This window comes from Mustela lutreola, chromosome 10, assembly GCF_030435805.1.
Source record: "Mustela lutreola isolate mMusLut2 chromosome 10, mMusLut2.pri, whole genome shotgun sequence".
Lineage (NCBI taxonomy): Eukaryota > Metazoa > Chordata > Mammalia > Carnivora > Mustelidae > Mustela > Mustela lutreola.
This window is the reverse complement of record NC_081299.1, coordinates 7533752-7547311: the sequence shown is the minus strand read 5'-3', so window position 1 is coordinate 7547311 and position 13560 is coordinate 7533752. Positions and strand designations below refer to the sequence as shown.

Below are 13560 nucleotides of genomic sequence, written 5' to 3'. Positions count from 1 at the left end.
CGAAAATCCATAAAAAAAAAAAAAAAACCCTTTTAAGTAAGGACATTTATCCTGCCTAGCCCAAAAGGAGAACTGGTCTTCCCATCTGGGATTGTTGGGAGATAGGGGGGAGCTGAAATGGAAATGAGACCGAGTGGGGTTATCACTCTCCCGCACCCCCTAGTTGGTGCTATGTAAAAAACCCAAAAACCACTTGGACTCTTCCCTGGTTCCATTTCTTTGCTGAGGCTGCTTCTTTCATCACAGACCTTTCAAGAGGATTTTCATCGTCCCCCTTGTTCTGAGCCTAGATGCAGTCCCAAGAGGGAGCAAAGGCAGGCAGTGGCTGCCCCCGCCCCACCCCGGGAAGAACAAGCCTCTCCATGCTCACAGAAGGAAGACAGGGTGTCCCCAGGCTTGGGCCGCAGGCCCAGAGTTCCTGGCTCTCCTAGAACACAGTGGGAAAGGTGGTCCATAGTAAGAATGGTGGGCACTGTCTTTTGCAGACAGCCCTGTGGCCTGCTGCCTTCTTTAAGATGCAGACCTGGGGTGGTGGTTGCAAACCTGCTGAGAAACCTGTTAGGAACTGACTCTGGGGTGGGGCTGGGAGGAACCCAGATCCGGCTGGCAGCCTGGCTGCTGGAGGAGCCTAGGCCCCAGTGTGGTCTGTGGGCACCCCCCAACCCCCGCCGCCTCAATGTTGGCATCTGGGCAGTGGGAGCATGAGGGACGGAGGGGACCCTTGACCTCACCTCCTTCTCTTTCTCCATCTGAAAGTGGGAGGCCCAGTTGGTCAGGGGTCCCAGAGATCTCTCTCTACACTCCCCACCAGGGGAGGAAGGATTTGCCTCTTTTTAGGGTCTTAAAAAACACATTTTTCTCCTTGATTATATAACGCATGCTTATGGCTCATTGGAAAAATACAAAGAAAGTGTAAAGAAAATAATTTTAAAATATGCAGTGTGCTCGTTAATCACATGAACTAGGAGAACAGAGAGACCTGAGTTTGAAACCCAATTTTGCCACCACCCGGGCAGGGCGACTTCGGGTGGGTTACTCAAGTTTGCTGAATCCCAGGGTCCTCGCCTGTAGAGTGGGGATCGTGGTCATCTGCAGCTTGGAAGTGGGCAGATTCAGTGTGAGGATCCGCATAAAATATTGAGCACCGAGCCTGGCACCCAGCGCCCGTAAACATTCACGATTTCTGTTATTGTAGTTAATAATGATTATTCCACTGCTTTGGGATAATAGGCTTTTAAATTTTTTATTAAGAATTTTTTTTTTCCCGACATCGATGAAATTCTCTGTCTAACCCCGTGCGGCCCAATACCGTAGCCTCTAGCCACGTGTCGCTGTTTAAATTAAGTCAAATACAAAAATTAAGCGCCACCGTCGCAGCCGCCGGACTTCAAGGACTCCGCAGCCACACGTGGCCAGTGGCTGCCCATCCTGGACAGCCCCGAAAGTTCTACTGGACCGCATTCTAAACAACAGAGCCATCTGAGTTTTCTGGCTTTGGGTAAATGGGTGTTGATGGCTGCATAGTAGTTTGTGAGGTGGGAACCGCCCTTCTCATTGGCTTGAGGCTTTGTTCCTCTGGGCTCTGATTGGGCCTGCTGGGGTTGCCCGGCTCAGGCGCTGTGGCGCTCTCTGATTGGTGCTAGGCAGCAAGGGGTTCTGGGAGGAGCAGAGCCTTGCCTGCTGATTGGCTCCCGGTGGTGGTGCCAGGGCAAGGGGCGGGGCTCTACTCGCCCCCAGTTGGTCCTGGCAGAGCAGGAGGAGGCTGCCTCCCCTGAACCCCCAGTGTGTGCCCCTCGGGCTGGCTCATCCACAGCGTCACCTCTCAGTTCCCAGACCAGGGAGAGGAGGAACGAGTCCGAGGTAGTAATAACGAGCAGTAATGACCCATCCTCCACTGAGTGGAGAATCCCAGGTGTACCTCGAAGCCCGCCTCCCCACGCCGAGACCCCTCCCCCACTCAGGGAGCCCCCAGGGAGCGGGCAACCTTTCTCCGTGGGAATGAATGTTGTGGTTGGGGGTCCCCAGCGCAGGCCTCTGGATCCTAGTGAGGGTCTTTAGGCTTCAGGAAGGGCTGGGACTAAAGGTGGGGGGGTGAGGTGGCAGGGTGGGGGTGCTGGGGGTCCCGGCCCGGGGGCGCTCCAGGAAGACCTCGCGATGGCAGGTGGCATCCTGCAGCGGGGTGCTGGAGGGAGTGTGGGGGTCCCGGGGTCGTGGCCCCAGCCTCTCCTCCAGCGGGGTGGTCCACGCCCCGGGCACGTGGCTGAGGGCGGCGCTCCGGATGGGGGCTGCGGGTGGGCAGGACCGGCTCGGAAAGTGTGATCCCCGGAGCGGTGGGCAAGACAGATAGGCAGAGTCCAAACCGGACCTGCTGATGTGGCCCTTTCTGCTCGCAGCGGATCATAAAATATGGCTCAGATTTTCATTACGGGCTCTATCGATTATCTTCTGGGACGGATGAATTATAGAGAACATTAAATTTTTTTTAAAAAGCAAGTGAGAGAGGAAATATCTGAATGAGTTTGGGTGGTCGATGGCAGAAAGGGCTGAGCCACCAAGCCTGCGTGGCCTCCGTCTCCGGAGCAGAGAAAGGACCAGACCGCTCAGGCCGGCAGCCTGTGATTCCAGCCTACACCTGCCATCGGGGAAGCCCGTGCTCCCCTTTGCTTCCCTTGCCTGTGCCCCATCCCTTGCAGGGATCTGGCTAGCTTCTGGGAAGGCAGACAGTTGGGCTGTTTGCAGGGCTCCGACCCAGAAGAAAGGCCTTTCCCAGGCTTTGGGCCTCTGTGGCTGGAAGGTGCTGCTGTGTTCCCTCCAGGGAGGTCTTGCTTCTAGACGTGCCCGCGTGGGCACTGGGGCGATCCAGAGGGCCTCCTTTAGTCAGGACTGGGATAGGAACTCCGGAAGAACGTGACCACCTCAGCTTTTCCCTGCTGCTTGTTCCTTCCGTCTGCAGTCCCTGGCTTGGAAGATTTCTGTCTTCCCTTTGGAAGCTTGAGAGAAACAGGTCTGGGTCCCACTGCTATGCACCCAGGGATCCAATCTGGAAAGAGAACCACCTGGAAGCCCATCCCTCCCTCGCTCCTTCCCCAACTCCCCCCTGCCTCTCCTTGTCAAGCAGTATGGTGCAAAGGTGGCCGGCAGGCCTGGGTTCAATCTGCTTCTGAGTGTGTGACCTTGGGTGGGTCACATGCCTCCCTGAGTCTTAGCTCCTCAGCTCTCCAGTCGAGATGATAACCCACCTCATTGGGTTCCTGGGATGATACGTATAAATGGGCTAAAATCCTTAGTACATACTGCTTAATAAACATCAACTGTTATTTTCCTGCACTGCAGCAGTCTGGAGACCCTTCATCCCCGCCTTCATTTAGCTTTTTTGATTTATGATTCCATTTTACAGATGGGGAGACTGAGGCACAGAGAGGTTAAAGTCAGTTGCCCCAGGTCACCCAAATTGTAAATGGCAGAGCCTGGATTCCTGACTGACGGCCTGGCTCTGGGGCTTGTACACTAAACTCCCGTGTCGTGTTGTCCCCAGGATCTGGCAGGGGTGGCCCAGATGTGTGTGCCTGCACGTGTGCGCTGACACGAGCTTCAAGAGCCCTGCCATCATGGTGGTCTCTGACCAGCCCTTCCTCCTGACCCTCCACACTTCATGGGGCTCCTTCGGATCATCGGGAAGCCCAGCATTTTCTGGGGCCCTGTTCTGCGTGGAGTGTCCTCTCCCTACCGCTGCACCATCCCCCTCATCCTGGCTTCACCTAGGCTGCCCTGAAAAGGTGGTGGTTTCCATGGATATCCGGCTCCCTCTGGCGACACGCCCTTTTTGTAGAACTCTGTTCCCTAGAGTTGATTGTCTTTGGCACACAGCTCTGTAAACTCATCCAACAATTAAAAGGGGGGAGGGGCGGAACAAAAAGGAGACGGATAGTAACTGGGGTGAGCGAGGCAGGAGGGGCGTCCGGGGCGTGGGTCCCCTCCCTCTCCCCCGGTCGGCAGCAGGACAGCACCTTAAGTGTCACATAAGCAGCTGGCCAGGAGTTCCGCTTGCGGGGTTCTGAGAATTCAGAACTCCTGAGTTTCCTTCCATTTGAGCTGCGCTCTTGTCCCTCCTTATTTCTCCCTTAGAAATCGAGGGGCCCATCCGCAGAGCCAACGTAGCCATCTCTGGTGGCCACCTGAAGTCCTGAGATGCCAACTCAGACCAATTTGAATATTTGCTGCCCTTGTTTTGGTTAATTGTGTATGTGTTTGCTCTGTTTGTGTACCATCAAATACCTTCTGCTTTGGGCGGACCCGTCGTAGGCTGTGTGAGATCACAGATGAAAAATGCAGTGAAAAACACTTTCGTGCCACAACACATCATGTAGGATTTTTGTATTAAGATGTGGATTTTTTTATTGTTTCTTTTTTTTTTCCCCTTTTCCATACAGCCTGAAGTTGGGCAATGTACATGTCTGTGTTTTTGTTTTCACTCCGGGTGGTTTGTGAAATCTGCTCATTAAGGCTCTGTCCTGCCCCCAGCCTGGCCTGATCTTTCCACCCTTTATCCTCTCGGGTGTAGATCTTTCCCTGTCACCTCCTGTTGTCTTCTCTCCTTTCGGGAGATGCTGGGTACCCTCCCCATATGCATTCACCCAGATGATAATCAGAAGTTCCTGTGTCCCTGCTTCTCAGTCCCACATCTCTGTGGCAGAGGGGCCTGGTAATAGGAGGCCCCTATGTGGAGGAGGCAGCAGAAATCTCTGTGCCCCTCCCCCCCACCGCTCATTCCCCAAGGTCAAGCCCCTTAGGTTGCCCCCCCCCCAGCCCCACCCCGTGCTGCTTTGGAGAGAAGAACAGAACCTTCTGACTCAGAGCGGCCTTCTGGGTAGCCTTCCTGTCCCCATCTCACCAAATGACAGCAGTGGGTGGCTCAGCCCCTTTCCCCTCCAGGAGGCCATGCCCTTGGCTGGGACCCATTTACCAAGTAGGTTCAGGTGTTTCTCCTGCTCCGCAGGCACCTCCCCATAGGCCTCACCTGCCCCCATTCACAGCCCAGCCAGAAGGAAGCACGTAAGCATGACCTTTGTCTTCCCTCTGGCTGTGACCTCTGGGTGCTTCCTGCTGGCTTTAGGGGGTTTGAGGGAGAACTGTCTGGGGGCAGGAGGACTGAGATCCAGGAGCAGAAAAAGCCTTAGGTATGGGTCGCTGCTGAGACCAGGGGTGGGGACAGAGGAGAACTTTCATGTGAGTTGGGCCTGGGAGCCTGTCAGCCCCGAGTCCAGGCCCGAGCTGTGTGACCTTTGGCAAGTCACTTCATATCTCTGTGCCTCCGTTCCCTAATCAATCCACGGGGACCCTAATCCTTCCTACCTCGCGTTGTAAAGATTTGGCAAGATCACACGTGTACAACACTTAGCACGGGGCTTGGCGAATAGAAGGCATCATGTGGGCCTGTTGGCAGAGGATGAAAACCACTCAGCTGGTGTGCCCTGCACTCCCGGCATGCTCTCCGTCACATAGTAGCTGCTCAATCCGTTCTCACTGGCATCAGCCGGAGGAGGATCAGGTCAGCAAGCACTCCCCTTGAACCTGGGAGTTGTTCGTTCGCAGTGCTAATGGAGGAACGAGAAGATCTGGATGCGGGTGGGGGCTTAAGGGGAACCAGAGGGAGCGGAGCAGGAAAAACGGCCGGAGGAGTGTTCTGTCATTAGAGAGGGAGGAAGCTGCGCCGGGCCCATCTGATTGTGACGTGAGATCAGGGACATGAGTTCAGTTCCACGAACACCTACGCTGCCGACCATGGACCAGCTGTTGTGCTTAAATGCTGGGGCCACAAAGATAATTAGGACCTGGTCTCTGCCCTTGAGGAGTTAAAAACCCAGTGGTGGGGACAGACTCGTGAACAAAGTGCTTTAGTCCTGTACAGATTTAAATGCCACAGTGAAGGATGCGTGAGGAACAGAGCAGAGAAGTATATGGGCCGCTTGGAGCGGATTCTGGAAGGTTACCTTGAAGAAGTGTGGAAGGAGAAGGTGGTGGGAGTGGAGAAGTTTCTGGAGCGCTCTTAGCACCTTGCCCCTCTCTTGGGGATGCCCTACCACAGCCGCTATGTAGGAGGGAAGAAGGTGTGAAGAAATGGGGCCCTGCAGAGGTCTATAGTGGCCTGACTGGGATTCAGACCCATGTCTTCTGATTCTCGGCCCAGTGTTATTTCTGTACCTGCACATGGCTTCTCACCCCTTCACCCCAGAGCCGCTGGCCAGAGAGCTCTGTCCTCTGGGCTCTCTACCTACTGACCGAGATTCCTGCTGCCACCATGGCCCCGGGGGCCTGTGCCGTGGGAGGGCCCCGTCCATGGCAGGCCCCGAGGCCTGTGCCCTGGTTTGGTAAATAGGTCAGGCCACTTGCTCGGGGACAGTCCCTGAGCAAGGCCGCACCCTGGCAGGGCTGGAGGATGGCAGGAATGGGGAAGACTGAGGAGGAGGGGGAGGACGAGCCCTGGCCACACCCTTTCTTCAGTTGTTCTTGCTGCTAAGGTGAGAAGCTCCCTCTGCCCTGGGTAGGCCCCTACCTCAGCTGGAAGAGGCCAGACAAGGGCCCCTCCAGGGTCTAGAAACCCCTCTTCTCCTGTAACTAGAATCCCCTTCTAAGCCAGGGCATGAGAGCCTAGTATCGCTTCCATTTGTGTGTGATCAGTCTCTGGTCTTTCTTTTTTTAAATTATTTTTTATTTGTTGGTTTGTCAGAGAGAGAGAGAGAGAGAGAGAGAGAGAGAGAGATCACAAGTAGGCAGAGAGGCAGGCAGAGAGAGAGAGGAGGAAGCAGACTCCCTGCTGAGCAGAGAGCCTGATACGGGGCTCAATCCAAGGATCCTGGGACCATGACCTGAACCAAAGGCAGAGGCTTAACCCACTGAACCACCCAGGTGCCCCCAGGCTCTGGTCTATCTAGAAAGCTCCTTGCCAGGAGTCAGGGAGCTGGGAGTACTTTTCTTGACCTTTTCCCTGGGAAATGTGTATGTTTGCAAGGGGAGAGTGTGGGCCACCTGTACAAGATGTTGGCTTTCAGGAGAGGCAGGGGCCATTCTGATGGCATATTGGAATGGTGCTGGAGCACCCCCCCCCCCCCCCGCACACACACACAGCCCAAGAATGTTCTGGGGGCAGGGAGCTGGAGGTGGTCTGAGGCACCCCTTTCTCTCTGGCTTGGAGATATTTGGTTGGTGGGTGCGCTGCCCAGAGCTCTGGAGGATTCTGGACCAACAGGCAGGGGAATGTCAGAGCCCAGAAGAGTAAGTCTCCCAGTGGCCCTGAAGTTCCCATTAAAGTGTTTTTTCCTCTTTTTTAAAGAAAAAAATATTCCCAAACTGGAAAACAAAGGAAATCCACTTCCCCCAAATCACACGAAACTCACATTAGGGGCCTGGCGGGAATCCATGGAAACCAGGAAACCCGCTGTTAACCCTGTGTGGTGCCGAAGGGTGGGGTGGGAGCCAGGCTGATTCAAGCCCTGGGGCCACTGTCACTGGCCCATCGCGGTGGCAGTGCCCCAGAGCAGAGGCAGGGGGGAGCTGCTGCTGAGACCGCTCGCCTTCACAGCCCAACCAGCCCTTCCACTCCGGGCCCAACCTTGGGAGATAGGAGAGGAGGGGTTCCTGCCCTCCAGGGAGGCTCTGGGATCTGAGGGCTGGGTCATGTTGGAGAACCTACTGGGTCGCTGCCCACACCACACGACACCGTCAAGTCAGGCTGAGCCCACTCACACACTCTGGGAACACATAGGCACCCTGGATGCTGCCATCCCCCAGCCAAGGGGGGGAAGGAAGGGACCAGAATTTCAGCCACCACCCTCCCTGATGCCAACCCCATGTGCAAGGGGATGGGTGTGGGAGCAGATAGAGAACCCCCTTGGGGATTCCACACCCCACTCCCATCCATGCGGCTGGACCTCTGGGTCTGGAAGCTTGTGCACCGAGGTCAGGTGCTGTGCTTGTATTTGAACGCACACTGGCCGATTTTTCTAAAAAGGCTGAAAATATTTACAGATTTGAAGTTGAAACGCAAACAGGAAAAGCCCTTTAAAAAGTGAGTGTAGTGGATATTCAAAACAGGAATCACCATGGAAACACCACAATATTTGCTTAAATTGACACAAAGGTTGCCGGTAGCAGGGCACCAACTTTCTTTGGCCACATTTTTTTGGCCCGCCACCTATGACACGAATCTCCGCAGCCCCTCTCGGTATGTGCCTGCGTCCTCTGTTCTGTTCAGTGGGGATGAGATGGCACGGGGCCAGCACGGATGGCGGGGAGTTGGGGGCCGGGGAGTGACAGAAGAAACCAAACTGACCATCCGGGGTCGTTGCAGAGACACCTGTCGATTCCGTTTTTAGAGACTCCCACACGGCCACTGGAGGGTCATGAGAGCAGCTGGGAGCTGGTCTGGGGAAAGTCTGGAGAGAGCAGAGGCTGGGGAGCCCAAGGCTTCGTGCAGTTGTGTGACTCTGATCCGGCTTCCAGGGTCTGTGTGATCCATTGTCAGGCTGACCTTCCCCCTGGGGCGCGGAGCCTTGGGTGCGATCCCTCTGTTACTAGCCGGGGTGGCATCTGATCGGCCTATCATGGTTCCCACCTGTCTGATTCTTTTGTTTGGTGGCACAGCTGCTTAGCGATTGGCTAGTGATTGTGCAAAGGGGGCCTGGTCGTCGGGTCCATCACCGGACGTAACACGGTGATGCGGTCTGCCCACTGGCAGGCAGAATCCGAGGCTCTGTTACCAGCAACTGCTGACAGGTTACGGTGTGAGATGTCGGCATCATGCCGTCTGTTGCCCTCTTCTCTGGAGTAGTTTTGTGGGTCTCCACTGTAGCCTAATAATCTGTTCTCCCTCTTCATTCTGGTAGGCAAACAGAACTCATTGACTGAAGGCAAAGACTCCTTCCATCTCACCTGCCCTTTCAGCCGCCACGGTTGTCAACCCCCTCCCATAGAAGGGGATCCTGTAACCCCAGCATTGGAGTGGACTTCGGACACCGGCCTCTTGGGATGCAAAGGTAGCTGCTCCTAATGCCCAGGATATGGCTGGGAAATGGGGGCGGGGGCTGTGCTTGGCCAGTTTGGGGGTTACTTCTTAGGAGAGGGCACAAGGAGGCCCTTCTCAGAGGGTTCTGACCTGGATGGCGGCAGCTCAGGCACCCTCGGTGCAAATAAGAAGATGTAGGATTGAGGACAGAGCCCTGGCCTAGGAACAGGACCAGACGTATTGGCCCTGGCTTTGACATTGAGTCTCTGCTTTCTCCCCTCCAGGTCTGGTTTGGCCGTGGGTAAAATAAGGGTATTAGAATAACTGGCCTTTAAAATCCTCCCAGCATTACCTGTGTATGACATTGAATGGTGCCAGCAGCACGCGGGTGCTGTAGGCGAGGCCTGTGCCCTAACAGACAGCACTCCTGGAGCTAAGTGTTGGGTCATTTCTGTGCATCCTCTCTGGGAGCCATAGGTCTGGTCCGTCTGCGTGTCCAAAGGCCACAGAGCCGCTCTGAGCTCAGGTATGACTTGTGGGAGCTCTTATGGGTGGTCCTCCAGCCCAGGCAGGACCTTCCTGAGAGGAGAAGCCACAGGTGTCTTTTTTTGTTTTCCCCTAGAGATTTTATTCATTTATTGAGAGAGAGTGTGTTTGTGTGTTTGTGTGTGTGTATATGCAAGCCCAGGGAGGGGCAGAGGAAGAGAGAGAATCTCAAGCAGACTCTGCTGGGCACAAAGCCCAGAGCCCAGTGCTGGGCTCGATCCTAAGGCCCTGACATCACGACCTGAGCCGAAATCAAGAGTCTGATGCTCAGCCAGCTGAGCCACCCAGGCACATCCCACAGGTGTCTTTTGATCCAGGCTCAGAAATTGCCCCTTGCTGAAGGCCGGTCCCTTACAGCACGGAAGGGTCGTCTGTGAGGCTAGTGCGGTCAGACATCTCCCCGCAGGCAGCAGACTTGGTGGGTTTTGTGGTGGGAGGTTCCCACACAGCAGGTGACTTACCATGTGTTCGTCCTTGTTCAGTGTTCCCTCAGGATCCCAAGGAAACCAGTCCAGAGGGGTTGGGTGCTGATGAAGTTGATGGGCATGGTGTTAGGACAGGGGCCAAGGTGGAGGGTCTAGAAAATGGCAGGGAGGGCAAGGCTGTAAGCCACGCCTTCTCCGTGCACCGGATGGGAGTCAGCAGCCCCAGCTTACTTACCAGTTCCGTCCCTCCCCGCGGGTGCCATGGGCAGGTGTGTCTTGCCCCTCCCTCCATGGCCAGGCTCTGCAACTCTGGACTTTGAACTTCCAGGGAGGAAGCACTTGGCAGCGATGGGTGCGTTGGTGCCCACTGGGGTTTGAGAGGTCCCTGAAGCTGTGGGCCTGCTTCGTTCCGGGCCGTGCCACCTCAGGGACCTGCAGAAGCCTTGGATACAGAGCAGGGATTTGCAAATCAGATGTAAATGTCGCCTTGGGTTACTGCAGTGGAGCAACTGGGTGGCGGAGACTCTCCTTCCTGGTGTCTAGAATGCAATCACACGCCGGGAGTTGGTCCGTCTGCATTTAAGATGTGCCGCCATTGTCCTCTGATGGCAGCGTCGAGACTGTTGGCGTCGCGGTCTTGCTGGGTGTTTGGCATGTGTACCTCGATGGCTCTACACTTCTTGGGTCCTTCTTGCCTGACTCGGCATCTCTGATGATCAGGGGTCCTGGGAAAGCAGGCCCATGTGTCTTCGAGCCTCTGGCTGGCCTCCCAGGCCCCGCCTGGGCCCAACCCATGAGCAGGTTGCCAAAGTGCGTGTGGCCCTGCTTTGAAGGGGGAATGTTGCCTGTTCTGTTCTCAGTGGCAGGCTTTTTGTTTTCTTCGTTCCCTCAGCAAAACATGTCTATTAGTTTTTCCCTTTCTGAAGTTTCCACTCACTGTTGACTCCCAGGGGCCAGGCTGGCCTAGGGGACGGGCTTCACGAGTCCTGTGGGGCTCCCGCATCCTGGCATCGGCCGTCTAAGGCTTCATAATAAAGCTTGGGAACTCCGAGGACCCTGAGAGGGAATGTCGTGGCTAAGCCGCTCTGCATTCGCCCACCTCTTCCCGGGGACTGGGTTTGGCCACAGGCCCGCGTCCTCTGGGACAGGGCTGATCCATGGTCTCGGAAGGGTCCTTCCTCACCACCCTGGAGTGTGGGCCAGGAGCGAGTCTACACTCGGGCCCTGTCCACAGGCCTGCTCCTGTCTAGTTCAGACTCTTCCCATTTCTGGCTGTGCCATCTAAGATCTGGTTATGTTTAATCAACAGAAGCCGAGGGCCTGTGGTCTTCCAGTCATTAGGGGTAGAGTGGAGAAAACAGTTCGGACTCTTACGGACATCACTCGATGTCCCGAGTGGCCCTTTTGAGGAGGAGACAGGCAGCTGAGATGGAAGGAGAGGAAGTGGACAACCATCGGAGGAGCAGGCAGAATATTCCAGAAAGAAAATAACTGGTCAAAAGGTCCTGAGGTGGTCTGAGCTTAGTACATTTGGTAACAGACAGAAGGTCCTAGAGGCCGGGACGGGGACTGGGTTTGTAGGCGTCGCGGAGCCCAGGCAAGCTGGCGTTTTATTCTCCAGGTGACAGGAAGCTGCTGGAGGGTTTTCGGCGCGGAGGGAAAACGATCTGGGTTTTGCTTTGAAAACTGGCTGGGGCTGCAGTGGGAAGACTGGATCACACGGGGACGGGGAGAAAGCAGGAGGCCCAAGGGGGGCTGCTATGGGCGCTGACACCAGGAGGTGGGCCGCCCGGAAGGGCTCAGGGTCCATGTGTTGAGGGGGAGGTGAGTAGCACTTGCTGTGGGAACGAACGGTGAAGAGAAAAGCCAGGCCAGCCCCAGATTCTGGGCGCCCCAATGTCGCCCTGCATCTCCTCCCCTCTCTTGCCCCCATCCTGCCAGGGCCAGGAACTTCCCAGGCCTTTCAGAGGCCCTGTGCTTTGTGGATTAGGGAGAAGCACCACCCGGGGCCGGGGCTGGTTGCTGAGAGAGCATGGTTGAGTGGGTTAGGCACATCTTGGCCGGCACTGTGCGGAGGGAAGGCCAGAGGCCCGCTCATCTCTGGCATCATTTTCAGCTGCGATTTCCAAGCTCGCCATCCTTTCGGCCCCGAAGACTGCACTGGAGCCTGGTTTGTGCCTCTGCTCCGTGGGCTCGGTGCTGGGTCTGAGGTTGGGTCTAGTTCGTATCGCTCTTGTCACTGTGGTCTTGAACAGGATCTGTGTTCTCAAGGGCTGAGCATCTGCGTACCCTCCCCCAGGCCTCCCAGGACCGGTCACCCAGGACCGAGGAAAGGATTTGTCTGAGACCTCATTTCCGCTGGGGCCATCTCAGCTTCCAGCCCCAGTGTGTGGGCAGGGATCCTGCAGTCCTTGCATGTGGCAAGTCTTTTCACAATACACGGTGTGGATTCCCATGGGTATCCCCCTAAGATTTGACTTGGGCCACCGTCTCTTTTCTCTGGGCCTCTGATACAAGGCTCGACTCTCCTGGATCTTGGTATCATCTGCTGGGGCTCAGGTGAGACAGGCAACCCCAAACAGCAATGCTATCACAGTGAAGCGACCCTGGGCCCTCCTCGCTGAGTGTCACGCATCCCAAACAGCAAGCCAGAGGTCTGGCGGGAGGGAGCACGGAGATGTCACAGCCGGCTGCGGGCGCCCCAGTGAGTACTTGCCCATGTTGGCAACATATTCCTAGCCATATGGGCCAGCTCAGCCCTCCAGGAAAGCTCTGGAGGCTTGACCTCCAGGGGGAGTGACAGGAGGGAGCAGAAGGGCACGCTGGTGACATCTCGCAGGGGGTGACAGGGATGTCCCGAGCGGGCAGCTGGTGCCTCCGCCTGGCTCTGAGCGGGTGGCAGCCAGCCTTCCTGGGTGTGTCTGCCAACATCAGAACGCTGGGCTGAGCCCCGGGGGAGGGTGCATCTGGGCGGGTAGCCGTGTGCGTCTGCGTCTGCGCGCAGGGGAGGCTCTTTGGCTTTCTGCCTCCATGGCCTGTACTAGATCCGTGGCCTTCACTCGTAACCAGACTGGACAGTTCTAACTCCTTCCTCCCAGGCTCGGATCTGATGTGGGGCTGGCTGCTTGAGGCCAGCAGCTGGGCTAGGGGGTGATCAGGAGAGGAGCTGGCTGCGGGACTTGGGGGCCCGAGCCCTCTGCCCCCCACCTGGGGCACTTTACGCCTGGGGGGATGGCTGAACACAAGGCTTGGGAAGTGTCATCGACCCTTCTGGTTTCTGTCTGGGGTGGGACTTCAGCCCTGATGTTGTGGACTCCCCAGCCCTGGGCCTGCTTTCTCAGTTCTCCCTTGTCTCCTAGCAGACTCAGAAATCAGGAAGCCCCTGGGTCCCAGGTGCAGACCCAAGGGGAGAGGGATGGGGAAGGACCGGCCGCTCCTGCCTGCCTGGAGCTACCTCGGAGCCTCTCTTCATTTGGTGATGCCCATGGCTTTGGGAGGGTTAATGTATGGTGGACAAGGCAAGAAGCTCTTCTGCCCTGCTTCCATCCTCATGACCTTGGGGCCTCCACAGGGAGAGCACTCTGGTGG

The 13560-nt window shown here is 56.3% G+C and overlaps 1 protein-coding gene across 1 annotated transcript in view; it reads left to right on the top strand.

Annotated features, from left to right (window-relative positions):
* The window catches only part of CASZ1 (castor zinc finger 1), a 146589-nt gene that overhangs the window by 23913 nt on the left and 109116 nt on the right, over positions 1–13560 (top strand). The window contains exon 2 of the mRNA XM_059138157.1: positions 8883–9032. The gene's annotated coding sequence lies outside the window, so the exon portion shown is untranslated. The remainder of the gene's footprint in view (positions 1–8882; positions 9033–13560) is intronic.